This window comes from Marmota flaviventris, chromosome 20, assembly GCF_047511675.1.
Source record: "Marmota flaviventris isolate mMarFla1 chromosome 20, mMarFla1.hap1, whole genome shotgun sequence".
In the NCBI taxonomy this organism is placed as follows: domain Eukaryota; kingdom Metazoa; phylum Chordata; class Mammalia; order Rodentia; family Sciuridae; genus Marmota; species Marmota flaviventris.
In genome coordinates, this window is record NC_092517.1 from 22,102,650 (window position 1) to 22,120,499 (window position 17,850).

Here is a 17,850-nt window from a genome sequence, read left to right on the forward strand (position 1 = left end):
TTCTTTTAATGATTCTGAATACAGACTTTAAAATATTCTCAGGGTCTATCTGTAAGTATGAACTCTGAGCTGTACTTAAATCCTTCCAAGTTACAAAAACAATGGGTTATTTTTAGCCTTATTTTCCGGAAATAGCTGCCATTCATTCACCCAAATATTCTCCAGGATTTTCTCCTTCTTGATCCTGTAGCTTATATATGTCACAGTGGCTCTGCTCCCAGCATAACACCTGGCTGTTGGTGGCTGTGCCCTCCCTGATGTGCAAGCTGTTTCTCCTTAGTGCTCTTCAGAGTTTCCCCCAGCTAGATCTCTGCCACAAAGAAATATTTCCAGCCCAATTTTTCCTGAGATCCAAACCCACTTAAAGCAGGATGTGTCCTCCTCCCAGATTTCACTTGTCCATCTTACTTTAGCGATGGGAAATGTGGTAAAGTTGAACTATGTGGCAACCGTGAATCAAAGTATGCTCCTTTGTTGCTGCTGGTATTATTATTATTCTGGTACCAGGGATGGAACCCAGGAGTGCTTGACCCTTGAATCACAGCCCCTGAACTTTTCACATTTTATTTAGAGACAGGGTCTCCCTAAGGTGCTTAGGGCCTCTGTAAGTTGCTGAGGCTGGCCTCAAACTTGTGATCCTTCTGTCTCAGCCTCCCAAACTGCTGGGATTATAGGTGTGCACCACTGTACCTGGGCCACATTACTTCACCTGTGACTTATGTCCCTCTCTATGAAAGGTGCAGTCTTTCTAATGTAGTTTGCTTTGAACAGTGTGTTAACCAAATACCATCACATTGCTAAGAGCCACAGTTTAGGAGGCCCCTTCATTACCCTGCAGGGAAGCAGAAAAGTTCATCCTGGTCCTGAGCCTCTGGGCTCTTCTGTGCTAGACAAGTGTGAGTGGCAGGTGCAATGGATGGGAGAGGACATGCTGGACAATTTCTTTTAGCTCATTTTTATAAAGGGTTCTTATTCACCATAACTCATTCTAATGTCAATGAGCTATTAACACAGATGTAACTATATACTTTTTAAAATCACTTATAAATTGTATGATATTTAAGTGAATCAGTATTCTGTATTGGATGTATGATTTGCTGATACATTATGATGTGATCTGAAATTTATATGGAGGATGGGCATGGGAATCCCATGGTCCCGGAGGCTGAGGCAGGAGGATTGTGAATTTAAAGTCAACCTCAGGAAATTAGCAAGGCCCTGGGCAACTTAGGGAGACCCTGTCTCAAAATAAAAATGAGGGGGGGCTCAGGCTGTGTATCAGTGGTTGAGGACTCCTGGGTTCAATTCTTTGTAGGAAAAATAAACTCTTTGGTCACAGCTGGATAGATTCAGAAATACGTAATTGCTCCTGGGTCTACACCATTTTTGTTGTTGAAAGTGTTTGCTCATGTTCCTTCATACTCTGGAGAAAGGAGACTCATTTTTTTTTTTTCATATTGCTACTGTGCAGTTTTGTCTTCAGGAAAAAGACTTTCTGGTCATTTTAAAGTAACAATGAACTGAGGTCTTAATTTCTGAATATTTTTGAAAACTCCTGACTTCTTCTCATTCCTACTTTTTCTACAACTTTCATGTTTGCACAACTACATATTTTGAAGTAAGACTGAAAATCATTCCTTGAATGCTCTGATTTGCAGGTGATTTAAACATGTTACTGAAAATTTTACAATGCCGTGTGCTTGTCTTGCACATGTTTTAACATGAATTAAGCACGACAAAAGCAAAGTGTGCATTTCACAGAAATGTCCCTCTCTATGAAGGAGAACACAATTTTAGAACAAAAATTTTAAATTTTTATTTTAAAATGTTGTACATAAACGATGATACTTAAACATAGATGTTTAAATTATTCTTTAAAGGTTCATCAGTATATATTGTACCTACATGAAACAGTTGTTATAAGAACCGATGTATATAATTTTATGTATAAAGATGTAAGGGAATAACATCTGTGCTGTGATCATGTGTGCCTTGAGGAAGATCTTCCTAGTGTCATTTCTGGGCTTGTCATGGTAGCAAACCTGAATATATTGAATAAGTGAAAGAATAAAATAGTATATTTCCTGATCACCACATTTGGTAAAAGAAGAACTTTTTCCCTAATGCTGTAGAGAATTTCTCTTTTAGAGAAACACTGCATGTTCTTACTCATGTATGAAACCTAAAAAAGCATTGCACACACTTTCCAAAAAAATATTGTTCCAGCAGATCATTCAACAAATCTTCAAGCATAAATTTCAGTCTTGGGCATTTGATTCCAGAAAAATGTCACCTTGAACTTGTAATAGAGATAACATCTTAGAGCTCATCATTCAGGAATGGGCTGGACACCTGTCCTTTAATTAAAACCTTGAAACACCAACTCTGTTTTAAAACAGCACCAAGTCTGTTTTAAATGTAGTTCTATTTACTACTCTTGTTGTAAAGTCTTAAAAAGGAAAAAAAAATAACTATGCTCTTGGTAATTTTTCCAGAATGATCTAACATAGGCTAGTTATTCTGGCTAGAGGATTAACAACAATGTGACATATATAGCCACCTCAGAGAATTCCAAGGACAGATATAAAATTTCTAGTTCTCAGAACAGGATTGTGCAAATGTTCTACTATGTTGGTTTTTCTATTTTTTTTAAACTGGAGTTTGAACACAGGGGCAATTAACCACTGAGCCACATCTCCACCCTATTTTTATATTTTAATTAGACACAGGGTCTTGCTGAGTTGCTCCAAGCCTGTGTAAGTTGCTGAGGCTGGCTTTGATCTCACATCCTCCTGCCTCAGGCTCCTGACCTGCTGGGATTACAGCCATGCACCTCCAAGTCCTGTGGTAATTCCTTTCTACTCTTTAATTTCAGGCAAGGACACAGCTAATATGCTATTAAAAGAACTGCATTGATTCTCCCAAGTCATGTGCATGAAAAACTGTAGAATAATAAAATTAGAAGCCAACATTTCTAGACAGCTCATTATGTGCCACAAACACTTCCAAGGTTGGTAGGCACACTTTACTTTTTCCCACATAGTCTCTGCAGGATTCACATAACAGGACTCTTTATATGGACAGCTGAGATGACTGGACCTCAGCATCCCAGGGTGCTTAAGAAGAAGCTATAGTAAATGGCAGCTCCAACTCGCAACTTCAACCAGTCTGACATCAGAGTTCACATCAACATTTTCTTGTTTATATATTACAAACATTTGGTCTGGTGGGAAATAAGCCAGAGTTAACATGGTGCTGACATGAAGTAACTCCGTGCAGGTCTAGTCTGTGGACACTTAGGGTCTCATTTCCAGTTTCTTGCAATCAACCCCCCTGAAATTTGGCCCAACTTATAGACATCCTATTCTGCACCTGACAGACAATATCAGGAAATGGAAAATCAAGTAAGCTTCTGTCTTGGCCCAGACAACCTCAGACATGAGGTAATAGGAAGGAAATATATTCTAATTTAGATGGCACTTCTTTTGAGCCGTGACATGGCCCCATTTTTAAAAAAATCCCTGGCTCTTTTTATTTTTTTCATTTTGAGACAACAGGGTCTCAGGAAGTTGCTTAGGTGTTGCTAATTTGCTGACATCAGTATTGAACTTGCCATTGTCCCATCTCAGCCTCCTGAGCCACTGGGATTACATGAGGGCACCACGGCACCTGGCTGACAATTCTTAACGTACAAGAAAACTGAAATATCAATATGTATGCCACTGTGGAGGTCCCAGTGAGATTGGCAGGTACTGACATGAGGCGGTGCTTGGAGATGCGTTCTCCAGGGTGTGAATGTGAATAGAACCTAGTTTTTTGTTGTTGTTGTTTGTTTGTTTTTTTAATTTTGTGCTGGGAGCTGCTTTGTGGGTAAGTGCACCAGCACCAAGTTAAATCTGGTCCTTTTGACTCTGTATTTTGAAGTAGGGTCTCACTAAGACTCCCAGACTGGCTTTACCCTTGTGATCCTCCTGCCTCAGCATCTTGGGTCACTGGGATTTCAGGTAGACACCACTGTGCCGGCACCAGAACTGAATTTTCATGTGGAATAAAAATACAGTTGGATGAATCTTCTTTTTTTCTTCATGGAAGTGGTGTTCATTCCAGATTGATGAAGGAGGTCAGATTTGCAAAAAAAAAAAAAAGACATTTTTGTTTGTTACTGTCGTCAAAATATTTTTCTTTCCCCCCATAAGATGAACAAAGCCAACAGACTGTACAGGAATATTCACACAAGAAACACCGTGTACACCGTGACTGGCGTTGGGGTCATGGCCAATGCCCTTCTTCTTCTGGTCCACATCTCCTTGCACATTACTGGGCACAGGCCTAAGCCCACTGACCTGCCCATTGGTCTCCTGGTCCTAATCCACCTGGTAATTCTGCTCATCAATGACTTCATACCTGCAGATATTTTTATACCTCAGGGGGGAAGATGGGATGACCTGATATGTAAATTGCTTATCTACCTGTACAGGTTGATGAGGGACTTCTCCATCTGTGCCACCTGCCTGCTGAGTGTCCTCCAAGCCATCACCCTCAGCCTCAGGATCTCCTGCTTGGCAAAGTTCAAACATAAACCCTCATGTCATGTGTTTCCTTCACTTCCTCTGGGTCATCTACTCATCCTTCAGTAGCCACCTCTTCATCTCCATTGCTGTTACCCCCAATTGGACCTCAGAAAACTTTATGTACATCACAGAATTCTGCTCCTTCATTCCCATGACCTTTTTCCTCTGGCACAGCTTGTCCACGATGATGACCTTCAGGGAAGTCTCCTTTATAGGAATAATGGCTGTCTCCAATGGATACATGGTGGCTCTCCTGTGCAGACAAAAGATGCAGTCCTGGCATCTTCAAAGCAACAGCCTGTCTCCAGTGTCATCCCAAGAACTGAGGGCTACCCAGACAATCCTGCTGCTCATGAGTTGCTTCGTTGTCATGTCCATCTTGGACAGCATTGTCTCCTATGCAAGAAACACACGGAAGGATGATCCAATATTTTACTGTATCCAGATCCTCGTGACCCATATCTATGCCTCTTTCAGCCCTTTGGTGTTTATTTGTACTGAAAAAAACATATAATTAGTATTTTCAGATATATGTGGGAGAAGACAGTAAATGTTTCAGTAGCCAGTGGTGGATAAGTTCTGTTAAGGCGAAAAACTGTGCTGAATTTGGAGTGATTTATCATGACAAATTGTGTAGAGTCTTTGGTTTAAATGCAATGCAAGTCTCACTTCCACTGTTAAACTATACACTTGGACATATGTGGATGACAATTACATCAAAGAAAGCCAAACTATGTGACTCTGTGAAATATTACGGGGATGTCATGTTTCTCACCAGATCCTTAATAGGGGCCTGTGAGTTGAATGTCACTTGTTGTAACCTGGGTTAATCCAAAGTCTTTTTAGATACAAAAGAGTTCCAATGCTTCTCAAATATTGCATCGTCTCTATTATCTCTTTTTCCAAACTACACTTGTAAACATATTTTACCATGAAATATCACATGATCCAGCACACACACAAGACACACACACACACACACACACAGACACACACACATTCTACATGCAGGGAGTCAAACAGTCTTCTCCACATCATTGCTCTTAAAACCATGCTTTAAACATTCCATCATAGAAACAACTCAACACCTACAACCATAAGAATATGTAAAATTACCCAATGGCCTCTGCAGACTCTGGAATATCATCAACTCTTAAAATGGAAGAATATTCTGGAACACAGGGCCTCCTAGCTGAGTCCTCAAGTTACTTTACTCAGTGAAGCCGGTTTAGTCGCAAAAGAACAAACATTATATAAATGTAGTTAAAGAAGGTGGGAGTTGGAATGGGCAGAGTGACAGAGCAGGAACAAAAGGGCATCCCAGAGACCAAGAGAGGGGGCAGTGGGGCACTGTCCCTTGGTACGTGGAGAACCTATATTCAGTTAGGAAGTGAATGCTGTCGTGGGTGGTGGTGACTGTTGTACAATAATGTGAATAGATTCAAGGCCACTTGACTGTATGCTGAAAAATGGTCAGAATGTTTATGTTATATATATATTTTATCCTCATAAAAGTGTATTTAGTTATCAACTCAGTTGTGGAAAATATTCTTTCTGAAACTATAAAGTAAGGGATAAGACACTAAACGTGCCGCAGGGTCATTTGGTGAACTTTGAAACATCAGAGCTGATTTGTCCCAGTGATGTGAAGATTGGTTTTGAAAAGCTCACTTCTGATCTCAGCCTCTCCCAGGAGAGATGTTCTCCATGCGGATGCTGTTAGGCACCACTCTGCTGTTCAGCCTTCGAAAGATGTTAAGCATCGCAGTGGGTAGCTCCTTTCCTGGGTGAAAGTTACATGCTGTCAAAACACCAGGTTTAGACAGTAAGTCACACGGGAAGTTTGCCAATCATGATAGCAGTGCTGCAAAAATTATGCACTTGTCACATATTCTATTTAATTAGAAAAATTAGCCAAATATAAAATACTCTCAAATTTAATGTCTTTATAAAAAATGTAAGTAGTAAAGGAAGCAAAGAATATGAAACTAAACATTTTAAAAATTGGAAAAGGAAGATAGAAAAGAGGACCAAAGGATTACAGGACAGAACAAAGTGGCTGATTAAGTTATTACGAATAGGTGTTAAGTCTGAATCAAGGAAACTCCTCAATCATTTGATATTGGGAAGCTGAGATCACAATAACAGCAAGACAATCCTAGACTGCGCATCAAGGTGTACCTGTAAACCAGGATGAAAGGACCCAAGAGACATGCGAAACATCCCACCAAGGGCAGAATACACTACTCTGATGTGCTCAGAGCAGCTCTCACAAGAGGACACACACCAGGTCACAAACAAGCCTCCTCGATCTTAAGGACACTGATATCCTATCAAGTATATCAACAAGCACCATAGAGTGAACATAAAATTAAAGACTGAAAACTGTCAATCCCAAATATGTGGAAATTAAACAATACCTTCTAACCAGTCACACACGGAGAACTCACAAGTGGAATCAGAAATTTCCTTGAGGAAAAATGAGGATCAAAGTACCACCTACTAGAACTTGGGGGTGCATCAGGAGGATGTCACAGTGATGTAAAGCAACAGGTCCCATTCACAACCAGATTGAAAAAGAGAACCCTAGACACGCACAACTTCGGAACACTTAGGTTGGAAAGTGGAGCAAAGCAACAATTGATGGAGGAGAGTGAACCAGTAACACAAGACACCCCGCCCCTCCAAAAAGGAGCACAGAGACACGAGACTTCATGATGGAGGGCTACACATTGAACAATTAGCACCAAATCATCTTGATCTCCTCCAGATTCAACATGTTGAAAGCATCATCTATGGTGAAGGCCTGGGGTTTATCCATGGGACACAGGTGGCTCAGTATATGAGGATCAATTATAGGGACACCCAATAGCATACAAATTCCAAGGAAGGAGAGACACTGTCTCATGAGTGACATGTTGACATATGTATAAACACAAAAGATCCCACAGAATTCCTTTCAGGATTCTGATAGGCATTCAGAAGAACACAAAGGCAACATCCCAAGAATTATGTTTTGTTTCTTTACAATTGCCACAAAATATGTGAAAAGAAAATTCAGAGAACAATCCCCACAATAAACCATCATAAAGAGCAAAATACCGAGGCATGAACTTGGCCAGGGAAAGAAAATACTTGTACCCAGAAAACTATAATGATGCAAGAAATTAAAGCAAATGTGAATCAGAGGACCCATGCCTCGTATTCATGATGTGAAGAATCAATATCAAAATATCCATACCATCAGAGTGATGTACAGATCATATGCAATCCCTTATCCAAATCTCAGGAGGATATTTTACAGAAACAGGAAATGAGGTAGCTAAAATCCACATGCAACCCTACAAGACCCTGAATAGGTAGATCAACCCTGATAAACAACAAAGCTAATGGAATCCCACCCAATTTTTGAATATATTTTGAAGCTACGGCAATTAAAACCGTGTGTTAGGGCTGGGAATAGATCTTGGAGATGTAGCCCTTGCCTACTGTGCATGCCCAGGCCCCGGGGGTTCATCACCAACACTTGAAAACCACACATGCATGCAAAAGAAATAAAAAATGAAGAAAGAAAAAAATATGGTATAGTGGCATAATAGTAAACCTATAAACTAGTGGAACAGAACAGGGTGCCTTGATAAACGTCCTCATACAACGTCATGGAGACATCTTTCAAAGCACTGCCAAATATAGCCAATGTCGTATGAATAGTCTTGTCAACAAATATTTGTATGCAAAAGAAAAATGATGGATCCTTGTCTTATGACACACACAAGGATCAAGTCGAGATGGATTGAAGACTTAGATGTGAGACATGAATCTGTGCCAAAAGAAAACAGTTGGAAATCTTCATGACATTGGAATAGGAAACGATTTCTGGGATATCACACCCAAAGTACAGGCAACAAAGTCAGCAATATGATGACATGAAACTACAAATCTTCTGTACAGAAATGTGAACAATGAGCTGTCAACAGACAACATACAGGATGAAGACTACATTTTCAGATCATATATCAGGAAAGAGGTTGATTTTTCAACTTTTGGGGCTAGGGATGGAGCTCAGTTGGTAGAGTGTTTGCCTTGCAAGCACAAGGCTCTGGGTTTAGTCCCCAACACCACACACACACAAAAATTAACCTTTATTAAAACCTCAGAACTTAGTAAAAAATAATAATCTCATTAAAACAGCACAAGATATGAATAGATATCACACCCAAGCAAAAACATATGTGTGGCTAACGAGCAATGAAAAGATGCTCAACATCCATCAATTCTCAATGAAATGCCGATATATGTTCTTCATATAAATGTCCCACTTAATCTTACTGCCACAGACTCTAAGAGGGGATGAGGGATTGACAGCACACGTTCTATGGGTTCAGCACCTAAGGGACCTTCTAAGGCAGCTGTCCCCTACCAACATCTGGCTGAATTCTCCCAACACCACGAAGAAGAGATCATGAGCCCCATTTTACAAATGAAGAAACTGAGGCTTTTTCAAAAGACAAAACCCTGCAGGAGACACTCCTAAAAGGAACTCTCAGATCCCACAGATTTCCTTTGTGCCTGAGGTTTGTGGAAAAACCCAACAAGACTTACAGGCATTTGTCCTATGATACTCTCAGAGGCATCTTGCAAAACGAAGGCTTTATAGAATCAAGTGATTGATTGTGTATAAGTACATTACATGGCACAAATGTATACTTTAAATATATATTTTTAAATGTGTTTTTTTATAAGCCATAAGCCAGGTGGGACCTTGCAAGCCTGTAATCCCAGCAGCTCAGGAAGCTGAGGCAGGATAATTGCAAGTTCAAACCCAGTCTCACCAACTTAGGAAGACCCTGTCTCAAAATAAAATACAGAAAAATGGCCGAATATGTGGGTCAGTGATTAAGCATTTGTGGGTACAATCCCCAATGCCCCCCACCCCCCAAAAAGAAATAAAGAACAAAAGGTGTCATCCACTGTTATGATTTTGGATGCAATTTTATTTTATGATCTCTTCTCAGATAGCAAGCAATACACAGGCTCACACATTTGAATTGAAACTTTTTTTTTCTAGAAACCAGAGCACATTACTTGATCTTTATGTAGTATTAGTTCAGTAGAACACTAATGGGACTCATCGGGTGGGGATGCTTCTGATTGAATTCTATTTCATGGCTTATGAAAATCAGAACCACAACAAAGAGAAGAAAATGCCCCCAACATTGGCAGAGATTCCAGAAGCCTCCTTGTAATGACAGTTGTAGGGAGAGGTCAAGGCTGAATTCAGACCCTCACCTCACTTGGGGATCTAATTGTGTATTCTGCTTTTCCAAGAAGATGGACCCAAAACACTCTGGGAAGAGTGTAATAAGCCTCCCTTTTCTGGCGGTAAAATTCATCCCATGCATCAAATTCACTGAGTTACACTAAAACTAGTTGCTGCTCTTAAGACAAATCCTGAAGACTTTCCAGGAACCAGGCTGATGTGCACAGAGCCCAGGCTGTGGCTTCAGGGAGAGTTTACGCACAGCTCTGGCGCCACCTCCTGTCCAATTAGCAGCTCAGCACGTCTAACAAGTGGGAAATCACACTAAACCCAGGGAGCACCAGGTGGGATAGGTTGACAGATGTCCTTGGAAGTTTGGGGGACTTATGGGGACATAACTGCAGAAGGTGGCGAGGGCCATCTCCTGAATGAGGCCTTTATGTCAGGTAGGAGGGTCTCCGGGCAGTTGAATTGAAACGTTCCCATGGACGGTGTCAGGACATCAGGGACCTAAAGGAGCCCGCGCCTGTTTGGCGCTTGCGCAGCTCTGGCGCCACCTAGTGTCCCACGCCTCCTCAGCGCCTGGACTCTCGGGCCAGACCAGGAACAGAAGGGGACTCCCACCGGACACGGGAACTCCTGGCCAGGGTTCATCACCTGTGTCCTCACTGTCCAGGGCACAGCCTGCGACACGGAGTGTTGACTGTTTTATAGAGGACAAAACTGTCCAACTGTCCTTCTCCACCACGTAAACGTCACCCCCCGCTCCCCCACCCACCACCATACTGTCCCTTAGAGACCCTGGAGCTGTGCTGGCCTCTGTCCAGACTGAGAGGTGGCGTCACCCGTGTCCTTCTCATAGCTGAAGCGAGTCCCCAAGGTCGCCCAGGCGGGGTTGAGGCCGTTCCCATCCGCGCTTCTCTCCCTGCCCAGGGCCAGGACACCCTGCCTGGGTCAGTGCGGGGGACCGCGGGGGCCTGGCCAGGACCAGCGGTGACAGCCGCGCCACACGCCACCCTCTCGGCATCAAGGTCACACCGTCTACACCACAGGCACCAGGAGGGATCTCCGCGACAGGCCGGGACCACGGTTGCGCCCAGAAACCAAATCTCCAAGGAGACATCCCAAGACCCTCCCAAAAACCCCTGGACCTCAACCCACCTGGACACATGGAGAGTCCCCCGCGTCCATGAGGAGGGACAAAGGAGGAGCAGACTCTGAGGTCACATCTGGGGGCGCAGGAGCCCTAGGGCCCTCTCCACACTGGGTCCACAGCGACTTCTGAAGGGATTTCCAGACACACGCGCCTCTCGGATTCCTTCGCCTAGTCCGCATGCATTCGCCTCGCCCTCAGCTCCCCTGGGGAAGCTCCTGTTTCCCGCGCTGCGCTCCCCTGCGGAGCCCAGGGCTGGGCGCGCCTCCCACGTGATTCCGCTGGCCCCGCCCCCCGCTGCTCTTAGGGGTGGGGCTCCACTCAGCAGCGCTTGGCTCCGCCCCCATCTCTGCACACTAGCTAGGCTCCACTCAGACCCTCTAGGCTCCGTCCCCCAGCTCCACCCATTCGCTGGGCTCCCCTTGCTCTGCTCGGCCCCACCTGCTTCCCTAGGCCCCGCCCCACATTGCCTGCTGGGGTGGGGCTCCTCTCACTCCACTCAGTTCCGCCCCCAGCTCTGCCCATTCCCTGGGCCTCACCCCGCCCACTGCTCCTAAGGGCCTCCCAGGACCACTCTGGCCCAGCACTTTGGCTCCGCCCAGCTCCTTTTGCTAAACCTGACAGGGGGACAATAATGCTTCTCAATGACTTCTCAGTGACCCTTCCACACCAGAATGAACTTGGAGAGGAGTCCCCTGCTCAGGGTCACCTGGTAGAGGTGGGAGATGAAGCTGGTGGGAGCCTGCCTGTCTTCTGCTGCCAGTTTGCATCCCCAAAGCAGGTGTGAAGCCTACCACTGTAGTCCCCCAGGTGCATATGAGGTTTCACACAGGAAGCACCAGGGTCTAGACTCCTTATGGCATAATGGGACTCACGTATGATCCTTGCTCTGTGAAAAAAAAAAAAAAATTGGACAGAAGCTGGGCATGCTGGCCCTGAACGATAACCTTGGTGGCAGGAGAGGTTAACGCAGGAGGATCACAAGTTCAAAGCCAGACCTCAGCATTGTAGGGAGGTAATGTTGCAGGTAAATGGATGGCGTTGGAGAAAATAATGCTAAGTGTAGTTAGCCAATCCCCAAAATACATGCCGAATATTTTCTCTGATATAAGGAGGCTGACTCATAGTGGTGTAGGGAGGAGGAACATGGAAGGAATAGACGAACTCTAGATAGGGTAGAGGGGTGGGAGGGGAAGAGAGGGGGCAGAGGGTTAGCAAGGATGGTGGAATGTGATGGACATCATTAACCAAAGTACATGTATGAAGACACGAATTGGTGTCTTTATACACAGAGTTATGGAAAATTGTGCTCTATATGTGTAATAAGAATTGTAATACATTCCACTGTCATATATTTAAAAAATACAAATATTTTTAGTTGTCTATGGACCTTTTTAATATTTATTTATATTCAGTGCTGAGAATTGAACCCAGGGCTTCACATATGCTAGTCAAGTGCTCTACCACTGAGCCACAACCCGAGCCCCTAAATTTTCTTTATTATTTTGACTGAGTAATATTCCATGGTGGATATATACCACATTTTCTTTATCCATTCATCTGTTGGAGGGCAGTGTGGTTGGTTCCATAGCTTAGTTGTTGTGAATTGAGCTGCTCTATACATGGATGTGGCTGCCTTACTGTATTAAGTGGATTTTTAATAAATATTTTAAAATTGTACTTGGACACAATAACTTTATTTTATTTATTTTTTATGTGGTGCTGAGGATCAAACCCAGCGCCTCACATATGCTAGGCAAGCGCTCTACCACTGAGCCACAACCCCAGCTCCCTATAGTATGTGGATTTTAAGTCTTTTGGGTATATTCTGGGGAGTGGGATAACTGATTCAAATGATGGTTCCATTCCACGTTTTCTGAAGAATCTCCATATAGCTCTCTGTAGTAGTTGCAAAACTTAAAAAAACCCACCAGCAATGTATGCGTGAAATTTTTTCCCTGCATCCTTGCTAGCATTGATAATTGCCATTCTGACTGGATTGAGCTGGAATCTCCGTGTAGTTTTAATTTGCATTTTTCTAATTGCTAGAGATGTTGATCATCTTTCCATGTTTGCTGACCATTGGTATTTCTTCTCCTGTGAAGTGCCTATTCAGTTACATTGCCCATTTTTTGGTGTCAAATAGATGAGTTCTTTGCATATCCTGGAGATGAATGTGTCTATTTGAGGGGCAGATGGCAAAGACATTCTCCCATCCCATTGGCTCTCTCTTTACATTACTTTTTTTAAATATTTATTTTTAGTTGTACAAAACACCTTTATTTTGTTTATTTATTTTTATGGGGTGCTGAGGATCGAACCCAGGGCTTCACATGTGCTAGATGAGTGCTCTACCACTGAGCCACAACCCCAGCCCAACATTCTTGATTGTTTCCTTTGCTTTGAATAAGCTTTTAAGTTTGATAGGGTCCCATTTATTGATTGTGTGTGTGTGTGTGTGTGAGAAGGCATAGAGGTTAAATTTTATTGAATTACATATGGATGGCCAGTATTCCCAGCATCATTTTTTTTTTAAAGTTGACCCTGGAGAATTCCTGAAGAATGAAAAGTAATTGGCTTAAAATGTTTTTGTTTTGTTTTTTGCTTCTTTTGCTATTGTAATAATGGATATTTTGTTATTTTTATTAACCTGAAACTGAAGTGAAATCCTGGGGCTGAGTTTAAAAATCCCAGAAGTCATATTACCCCAACCACATGGTCAGTGTGAGACTGGAACAAGGAAGGTGGTCTCACATTTTAGAGAGAGGACCCCCAGAGCCACTTGGAATCCATGGGAGGAGCCAGGAACCACCCATCCCAGAGTAAAAGTGTTACAATATATGACGTGGATTTGAACTAACTTGAATATGGATTTAAAAAGGAGAGAATGCTTGTGGGCTATGTGATTGGGAGCCTTCAGATCCCTCACACAGATGTGTTCAGGGAATTAAGAGAAAAGTTTTGAGTTTGATTCTCCCCAGGTTGCTACTATCCACCAGAGACTAAAGTAAAAGTAGGAGTAAGGTGACATGTTCCACTGGGGGAAGCCACAGTTCTGTGATCTCCAGTGGGATCTTGTCATCTTTTTGCAGAAGCTAAAATTAAAGCCCTACAGAGAGGTTAGTTAAAGATGTCTTTTCCTTAAAACAGTGCAGGATCCCCTCAGGTCCCCTGACTCCCCATGCAACCTGCCCAGGTAAGTGCCTTTCTCCTTCTCAGATGCAGCACCAGTGTGTGAGGGGGCTTCTGTGATTGTGAGGAACAATCAAAATAACCAAATTATATGATAGGTTCTAACATAGCTCTAAATAATGCATCCAGCTCTACCCACACTATTAGCTCAGAGGACTGTTTACTCTAGAATTCAGAGGAAAATGTTCTTCTTACTAGATTTTTGCCCATTAATTTGGTGACTTATGAAAATTTGTTATATTTTTAATAAGAAAAAATATTTTAAGTAAGTCATTTTAGGTTTCTATCCATTTCTCACACTACAGGGAGTTTAATTTGCTACTTCTATTGGTTTTCAAAGTGAATACTAATAAGGGTCCTGGTTATTTTCTGCTTCAGCGTGAGAAATCCATATTCCTATTCACCCAGGAAGAGATAAATGTTAACCCCAGAATTTTATTAAACACACTTGCTTTTTCCTTATTTTGCCTCAAAAACTCAATCCAAAATACTTTAAGCATTTTCTTCTAATACTGAGATAGTGAGAAATAATAATATATACCAAAATACCTTTTAATTGATCAGAAGGAAATGATATGGTTTATTTTTTCAAAGGTGATACTTATAAAGAAAGTTTATTCTCACACTTTAGAGAAATAGGAAATAGCATTTTCTTATGCTGATGTATGTTGTCTCCGTTTTGATCTCACAAAAGTAAACCGATGGTGCTCTGTCTGCCTGAAGGTTTTGAACTAGAGCAAGGACTAGGGGTGCAGTTGTTTATTATCACAACCAACGGACAGTAGTGAGCGCCCCTTCCTTGATTCTAAAGGTCCCATGGTGTCCTCCCTCCAGGTCATCAAGGAGAAAGGGGATGATAGTGGAGAGGTGATGGTGAACTTGATCTGTGCGATAACAGCAAATGACATATGCACTTTCATGTATCAAATGCACATCAGGAAGTAAGGATGCAAATCACAGTTACATGATGGTGTCCATGGGGCACCTGAGAAAGCAGCTATGTCCCTCTCCCTCCCTCCAGTCGGTATCTCTCCACACCCAGGCCCTAGAAGCCCAAGGTGCTTTGGGTCAGCTTTCCTCACCACTGACTAGGGTGCACCAACTGGGATGCAGAATGTGAAATATTTAAGTGATGGCTCCTTGGTCAGGACAGGAAAGGGCGTCTCCACTGGGTTACAGTTCCCTGGAAAGGACTTCACACCCTCAGCTCTAAGGAACCTGGGGATAATTTTTTTTAAGAAATAAATTTCCATTCCCATTTGTTCTCCACTTAGGTTTCTCCTCTAATCTGCCCACTTAGACTTTCTTTGTTCTCCTCACTTGGCCTTCGCTCACTGTGACCTGTCCCTGAACTTCTTTTCCACATTAGTCTCTTTGGACTTAGGTCATCATATTCAGAACCTCTAGTCTGAGGAGAGCTTGTTTCCACCAGGGTTGAAGTCATGACCTCGGGCTCAGCCCATCAGGACAGCCAGAAGCTGCCCTGCAGCCCCTCTCTCCCCAGAGCTGCGGAGAGGGTCTGGGATCATCCTGGTGCTGGACAGGCTTCTGTCTGCACCCTGATTCTCATGGTCAGACTAGTCCTGGCAGGTGTGAGTGGGGTGAGGCACAGCTGAAAGGGGACAGGCTCTGAGGATTCCTTTTAACTTGCTTTTATGAAATATCCACATTTTCGGGATGTTTTCTAACAAAACTGATACATTAGCACAGAAGTAGCAGCATTGCATTCTTTATAAAACATCTACCTGTGAACCATGGAGGGCACTGTGGCTCTCACTGTTACAGACGTGTGTGACCCGCACAGTGTGCAGCCGACCAGCTGCTTCTCTGCCTGCTGTGTCCTGGTACTGCAGGGAGCTAATGGCTGTGGGGGACCCGTGACAGCATCCGACTATGCCACTTCCCATGATCAGCACTTTACTAAAATGATAAGGTTTTCCAGCTGTAACCAGGAAATTTGTAATATAGAAAAAAGAGTAATTTTTCAGTTGTTTTCAGGCAATGCTCCCCAGAAAACCCTGTTATCTACCTGTGTTTGCAAGTCCATGGCCCCTCCTGGCTCCATCCCTCCCTCCCATGACGATGCATGCAGGGTGCCCCCCCCCCCAGGAGGGCTGAAACTAGAGTCCTGTGCCCTCCGTCCACAGATATATCAGGTAGCCTGTTTCTCCTGTTTTTTTTTTTTTTTTTTTTTGATGCTCTCCATTTTATTTTCTAATCTGCTTTAAACTGGATTGAAGACAAACCTGTATTTCATAACATGATAGAAGGTAATCATCATTATTTCATTTTCTGTAATTTTTAAAAGGCCTCTTCAAGTGTTACATATCTGGTTTATGTTGCTGTAAAGGTATTTCGGGGTCAAAATGTGAGTGTATATCTTACAACTCACTTCAAGTGTGCACACAGGAATAGGCATCATCTACCCATAGCTACATGGAAAACAGAGAAACCATGTAGCACTGTGCCTACTAATAACCATCTGTGACTCTTCAAATGTGGAGACTCCTAGACCATTATATGACCATTTTTCTTTTTTCTTTCCTTGAGCAAAACAAGGAGGGAATCTTCTTTAGCTGAATATGTGAGTGAAAAAAAACCTTCTTATTAAATTAATCATTTGGAAGAGATTAAATTTTCCTAATGTCATGAATTAATTTGCACTATTTCCAATGACACTTCCACAAAGATTTCAAAGCAATCATTTAACTAGGCTCAAACACTTATATTGTCTGGACTCATGCTTGTTTTTTCTCAAACCTCATAACAGATGTTATCAAACTATAGTTTTCTAGGTAGCTGTGGAAGTGATTGCTAGTCTTACCCACTTGTTTTTTAGATGATAGAATGTGGGTATATGTCGCTCACCTCACTGTAAATGTCACATACTTCATAGCTATAAAGCATAATTAAGATGGAAATAAAGGAAAATACCTTCATTCTATAGGGAGCTATACCATGAGGTTGTCACCATCAAATTTTCTATTACACTATTTTCTCTCTGTCCTCTGGAGAAATATCATCGCTTACTAAAAGAAGATATGACATTTTGTTCTCTTATATAAATTCCATTATCAGAGTGAGTTTGTATTTCTTTCTCCTAATTAAAACACTAAAAGCTATGACCCCCCCACCCCCCAAATACTTAGATTTTCTTTGTGTGCTGGTGCATTGCGAACCTGTTATCTCAGCAGCTTGGGAAGCTGATGCAGGAGGTTTGCAGGTTCAAGGGCAGCCTGGTCAATTTAGTGAGACCCTGTCTCAAAATAAAACTAAGGGGCTGAGGTTGTGGCTCAGTGGTAGAGTGCTCGCCTAGCATGTGCAAGGTCCTGGGTTCGATCCTTAGCACCACATAAAAATTAAAAAAAAAAAAAAGATATTGTGTCCAACTACAACTAAAAAATAAATATTAAAAAAATAAAAATAAAACAGCTAGGGATGTGGCTCAATGATTAAGCACCTTTGGGTTTAATGCATGGTTAACACACACACACACACACACACACACACACACTAAAATCGTGATTACTTCCCCCCATTTTTCCATATGCCAATGCGTGGAGAGAAAAGAAATTTTGGAATTAAATCCTGCTAAAAATGGATGGTTCTGCTGACTTAGATATGTTTTGTTCTGGCATAATCAAATATATATAAAATAATGTCAGTGGTTATGT

General features: G+C 42.4%; 1 pseudogene; it reads right to left on the minus strand.

Annotated features, from left to right (window-relative positions):
* The window catches only part of LOC139703060 (zinc finger protein 678-like), a 29,538-nt pseudogene extending 24,724 nt beyond the window's left edge, over window positions 1–4,814 (minus strand).
* Between the last annotated feature and the right edge of the window lie 13,036 nt (window positions 4,815–17,850).